Raw genomic sequence first — 6,644 nt, 5'->3', positions numbered from 1 at the left:
GCAGGCGTAGCAATGCGGCCCCAACCCCAACCCTCGCAAAAAGGCGACGCCAGTACTTCGCGCACATAACTACGCTCTAGAAATACCATGGGCATAGGGGGAGGGGCACCATCACGGCACGCCTAAAACATGGCTTAAACCACACCAGGGGCTGCCGACTTTTTTACTTTTCTCTTACTTCTAGGACTCTACTCTTCGGAAGGCTTCTTCGGCAGTTCAGTTGCTGCACAAACGATGCAAGAACCAGGGAAGCAGACAAGCCATGCCGCATTACGGAAATCCCAGGTGGTCTCTATCACGAGCAGTATACCTGTTTCACATACTATTCCGCAGCTTGCCCCTGGAGCAGACATGTTAAATAGTCCAACTTTTCATTTATCGCATTACTTGTATCATTCTGCTTTGATCGCAGCTAATTTTAATAAACAATGCATAGCTTTTGTCTATTTTTGCATTATCTTTTTATAAATAAATGTTCCTTAACGACATGTTGCACCCGTACAACTTGGTACGGCCAAAATACGCCAGGGGCTTTTAACACCCCTCAATATGGTGTGAGAAGTCCGAACACTTCCACAAGTGCGGCACCCCGAACTTATAGTGTTATATGCATCGGCTCCGAATCATGTCTTGGGTCAATAGTTGGGTTTGCCCGGCTCCTATGTTTTGGTGCCTTACGTTCCGCTATATCGGCTAAGGTAGCACTAGGAGAACCACTGCGATTGTGCCCCAGTTGAGCTGGGCCGAGCACCTCAGTGGAGAAAGCTAAAACTGACTGTCATGATGAAGCGAGAGTTGGTCGCTGTTCGAGAGGTTTTTTTTGAGTCCCTAAAGACTTATGCCGCTTAGGGCGAGGAGTCGGCTCTGTCCGGCCAAGGCGTGGATAGCGCCCCGAACTCGGTCTTCCGAATACTAGGGGCTTCGCCGAAATTTAAAATTATAGAATTCTATAGCTAAGTGGGAATGTTCACGCATTATAGTCCGATTGCCTCGTTCGTTGGTCTGAGCGCCACCCTCGAAGGACCCAAATATGGGAAAAAGAGCGCCCAGGTTTATCCCCGAACACCCCAGCACTAGCGGCAAGGGGGCAGAAGCCGACGACTCTCCATCTCTCAGTATTGATAAACAGCCGCACAAAAGGTAATATTTTAAATTCAAGCAGCATTGCTCAGCGCATATGAACAAGTTTTCAGCACACAGGACAAAAACGAGCGAGTTTTACTCAAAAATTACATCCCTAGTACATTCATCCGCCACAAGGCGGGCACCCTTCAGAACATCCTTATAGTAATTTTCGGGCTTGCGATGCTCTTTCCCCGCTGGTCACCCGTCCTTCACAAGCTTCTCCGCATCCAGCCTGCCCCAGTGCACCTTAGCACGGGCAAAGGCCCTACGGGCACCTTCAATACAGACGGAGCGCTTGATGATTTCGAGCCTTGGACAGGCCTCCACCAGCCGCCGCACCAGCCCAAAATAGCTCCCAGGCAGAGCCTCTCCAGGCCACAGCTGAACTAGGAGGCCCTTTATGGCCTGTTCGGCCGCCTTGTGGAGCTCGACCAGTTGCTTCAGCTGGTCGCTCAGGGGCACGGGGTGTCCGGCCTCAGTATACTGAGACCAGAACACCTTCTCCATTAAGCTGCCCTCCTCGGCTCGATAGAATACGGCGGCATCGGATACACTCCGAGGAAGATCTGCAAATGCCCCTGGAGAGCTCCGGATTCGGGTAAGTATCAAGTAACTCACGTTTATGTGTTTACTTTGCATAAAGAATCCCTTACCCGGCACTATCTTCTTCACCTCATCCAACTCCTGGAGGGTCTTCTGGGATTCGGTCTTGGCAGACTTGGCATTTTCAATAGCCACCGCGAGCTCGGACGCTCGTGTCTTCGAGTCAAGCTCCAAACTCTCATGTTTCTTCATGAGAACCTGGAGATCTTGCCTCACCTTGCCAACCTCGACCTCATACCTCTCCCGCTCGGTGTGCTTCGTGGCCACACTCTTCTCGGCCTCGAGCAGCGCCTGCTTAAGGGTCGCCACCTCAGATGTGGCCCCTACAATAGCCATGTTAATCCTGTCATTTCTTGCAATTGCACCTTTTTATATAGACATATTCAACCAAGGTATTTCTTACCTTCCTTCTCCTCGAGCTGCTTCTCCGCACGCCCGAGCTCTTGCTCGGACTTCTCGAGGCTCTGCTTCAGCGTGTCCACTTCCGTAGTCAGTACGGCGGACGCCAGCAGAGAAGCCTGGATATGCATATTGACTCCTTTTGTTAGACTCCTGCGAATTCTTTGATCCTCTATTCGGCTTTTCTTCCCGAACGCCCAATAGAGCATCAGGGGCTACTGTCTATATGGTAATATTATTTACACATTATTTACTTACCTCAAAGCCTGTCAAAAGGCTAGTACAAGCTTCAGCCAGTCCGCTCTTAGCGGACTGAACCTTTTGGACCACCGCACTCATAATAGCACGGTGCTCCTCGTTGATGGAGGCGCCTTGGAGCACCTCCAACATATTGTCCGGCGCTGCCGGTTGGACAGGGGCCGCCGGCACGGTGGACTTGCTCCTCTTGGAAGGAGGTCCCCCGCCGGACTGCAGAACCTTTGAAGGTTCCGAAGCGGTGTCCGGCCTAGAGCCAGACTCGGAGCCCTGGGGGGTTTCTTCCCCTTTACTCCTGGAGTCCGGGAGGTCGCCTTGTGGCGCCTCCGGGACCACCCCCTCCCTGCTTGGAACCTGCTGGGACAACACCTCGGTGTCGTCCGTAGGGCGGGGGAGGAAGTCGTCGGAAGTGAGTTCACATCCGACGAGTCCAGTGAGCCGCTCGACGACGCGTCGAGCCGGTCTTTGGGTGGGCTGCATAAGCATATTCGACATAAGGGAAAGCTGTGCAATAAACGAGTACTATGAATTACTCTGGTATCCGGATACTTACGATTTTGCCAGGGGCTTGGCCCTGGGCTGCCACTCCTCTCCGCCGTCGTCGGCGTCGGCGGAGTAGTCCGGGGGAAGGGTTTTCCCCTTCTTGGACCCTCCGGCCTCCTTAGAGAGGGCGGCCTTCCTTTTCTTCTCTCCTCCCGCTGGAGGGGGAGAGGTTTCTTCTTCTTCCTCCTCGTCTTCACGAGAGGAAGGCGCTTCGGGACCGTCGGATGATGAATCCGACACCTCCTGGCGCCGGGCACTCTTTCGAGTCCCCGTGGCCCTTTTCGTGGCCTTCTTCTCCGGCAACACATAGGGCGCCAGAACCAGCAGCTTCGCCAAGCGAGCGTCCGCTTGGCCTTCGGGCAAACGAGCCGGACAATTGATCTGTGCGGACATCACCTCCCAATCCTGTCAAAGATAAGGGAGCTTAGATCCCGCATAGAGTCAAACTATGAAAAATTGATACCCTATAAAAGGACAAAAATAGCTTACCGCATGAGCGTGACGCTGAGTACTAAATCCGTGATCCTCGGTAGCGGATGCGGGAGCCTCGACGCCCTTGAAAAGCATCCTCCAGGCATCTTCGTACGTCATGTCGAAGAGCCTGTTTAGAGTTTGATGCTGCGCCGGGTCGAACACCCACAGGTTGAAGGCCCGTCGTTGACACGGGAGGATCGGGCGGATGAGCATAACCTGGACTACGTTGACAAGCTTGAGCTTCTTATCCACCAGGGTTTGGATGCATGTTTGGAGTCCGGTCATCTCTCCTTTTCACCCCAAGACAGGCATGTCTCCTTCCAGGAGGTGAGCCGCGTAGGGGGGGCAGATCGAAACTCAAGGGTGTGACCCATTCGGCGTCACGCGGCTCGGTGACGTAAAACCACAATGATTGCCACCCCTTCAGGGTCTCCACAAAGTAGCCCTCGAGCCACAGGACGTTGGCCATCTTGCCAACCATGGCACCGCCGCACTCCGCCTAGCTTCCGTGCACCACCTTCGGCTTGACGTTGAAAGTTTTAAGCCATAGGCCGAAATGGGGGCGGATGCCAAGGAAAGCCTCGCACACGACGATAAACGCCGAGATGTTGAGGACGAAGTTCGGGGCCAGATCGTGGAAATCCAGGCCGTAGTAGAACATGAGCCCCCGGACAAATGGATGCAGAGGGAAGCCCAGTCCGCGGAGGAAATGGGGGAGGAATACCACCCTCTCATGGGGCCTAGGAGTGGGGATGAGATGCCCCTTTTCAGGAAGCCGGTGCGCGATGTCACTAGCCAGATATCCGGCCTTCCTCAGCTTTTTGATGTGTCCCTCCATGATGGAGGAGACCATCCACTTGCCTCCCGCTCCGGACATGACTGGAGAAGGTTGAGGTGGCAGTGCGGACTTGGGCGCTGGAGCTCGAGTGCGCAAGAATGGATAGGCAAAGGAGGAAGAAGGCATGGGTGAAAAGGTGGATCCTTATCCCCTTATATGGGTGGACGCGACCACATGTCCCCACCAGCCTGGTAAAACTTGCTTATCTCCAAGCACCGTAATCAAAGGCGCGGTTGGGTTACCCATGCCCGTATTGATGAGAATCCCGGAATAAGGGACACGATCTCTGCTTTGACAAGATGTGCCAAGGAAACCGCCTCGCATGACGCGCTGAGGTGGGATAATTAAACGAATCGGATAAAGGCTTGGCCGTGGTGTGTCGCACCACGGAATACGTCAGCAGATTAGATTTGTGTAAATATTATTATTCTCTCTATGGCAATATGTGGAAACTTATTTTGCAGAGCCGGACACTATCTTTGTGTTTAAAATCTTCTATGAAGTACTTGGAGGAGGAACCCGCCTTGCAATGCCAATGACAATTTGCGCGCCGGACCCGTCGTCATTGAAGCCTGGTTCAGGGGCTACTGAGGGAGTCCTAGATTAGGGGGTGTTCGGATAGCCGAACTATACCTTCAGCCGGACTCTTGGACTATGAAGATACAAGATTGAAGACTTCGTCCCGTGTCCGGAAGGGACTTTCCTTGGCGTGGAAGGCAAGCTTGGCGATACGGATGTTCAGATCTCCTACCATTGTAACCGACTTTATGTAACCCTAACCCTCTCTGGTGTCTATATAAACCGGAGGGTTTTAGTCCGTAGGACAACATACACATCAACAATCATACCATAGGCTAGCTTCTAGGGTTTAGCCTCTCTGATCTCGTGGTAGATCCACTCTTGTACTACCCATATCATCAATATTAATCAAGCAGGACATAGGGTTTTACCTCCATCGAGAGGGCCCGAACCTGGGTAAAACTTTGTGTCCCTTACCTCCTGTTACCATCCGGCCTAGACGCACAGTTCGGGACCCCCTACCCGAGATCCGCCGGTTTTGACACCGACAACGAGTATTAGAAGAGTTGATCTACCTCGAATCGTAATGGCTAAACCCTAGAGGTCTAGCTTGTATGGCTATGGTAATGAATATCTCCTCTGGACTAAGTCCTCCGGTTTATATAGACACCGGGACGATCTAGGGTTACATAAGGTCGGTTACAAAGAAAGGAATCTATATATTTGGTTGCCAAGCTTGCCTTCCACGCCAAGGAGAGTCCCATCCGGACATGGGGCAGTCTTCAGCATACTTATTTCGAACCGGCTAACAGGCTGGACGCCCGAGGACCCCTTAGTCCAGGACTCCCTCAGTAGCCCCTGAACCTGGCTTCAATGACAAGGTATCCGGCGTGTAGATCTGTCTTCGGCATTGCAAGGCAGGTTCCTCCTTCCGAACTCCAAGATAGTCTTCGGACGAAACAAACTTGTCCGGATCTAAAATACATAGCCGTAGAGAGTATAGTATTTCACGAATCCAATCTGCTGACAACTTTAGTAATGTGATGTCATGCTTTCTCGGTCATTATTTCAAACCGTTTCCCGTCCCGCCGTTCCACGTTTCGGGACGTGGCTTTTATTTGCACGTCTTGTCGAAGCAGAGATCGTGTCCCCTTATTGCGGGATTTTCATCAATACGAGCATGGGTAACCCAACCGTCCCGCGGGAAAGATTCCTTAGGAATAGGCTGGTTTTTAGGCTTAGGAGGAGGCGTTCAATACCTGTTGCCTTTATAAAGGAACCAAGGGCCGTATTTTTTATGCCAAACTTCTCCTCAGCCTTCCCAACCTCGAGTTCTAGCACCCAAGGTTCGACTTCATTGCTTCAAGCCTCCCCATCATGTCCAGACCCATCCCTCAAGGCCGATGGGTAGCTTCCTCCGTTATAGAGGAGGATATTGCAAAGCTTCGGGAGGCCAGATACTTGACCGCGAAGATACACCATAGGCTTCCTGCTCAAGGACAGGTTATTCCGACCCCCAGATCTGGCGAGAGGGTCATATTCATCTCCCACTTCCTCCGAGGGCTAGGGTTCGCTCTTCACCCCTTCGTCCGGGGGCTAATGTTTTATTACGGACTAGATTTTCACGATCTAGCTCCAGACTCCTTCCTCCACGTCTCGGCGTTTATCATCACATGTGAGGCCTTCCTCTGAATCCCCCCACACTTCGGCTTACAGCTCAAGACCTTTAGTGTGAAGCTGAAGGTAATTGATGGGGAACAGGCAGAGCGCAGTGGTGCTGTAGTGAGAAAACTTACCAACACTCCCTGGCCAAAAGGCTCTTTCACCGAAACCTCCAACCAATGGGAACGAGAGTGGTTTTATGTCACGGAACTTCGTAGTACCAAGT

This window comes from Triticum dicoccoides, chromosome 2A (genome assembly GCF_002162155.2).
Source record: "Triticum dicoccoides isolate Atlit2015 ecotype Zavitan chromosome 2A, WEW_v2.0, whole genome shotgun sequence".
In the NCBI taxonomy this organism is placed as follows: domain Eukaryota; kingdom Viridiplantae; phylum Streptophyta; class Magnoliopsida; order Poales; family Poaceae; genus Triticum; species Triticum dicoccoides.
This window is presented reverse-complemented; position numbering follows the sequence as displayed.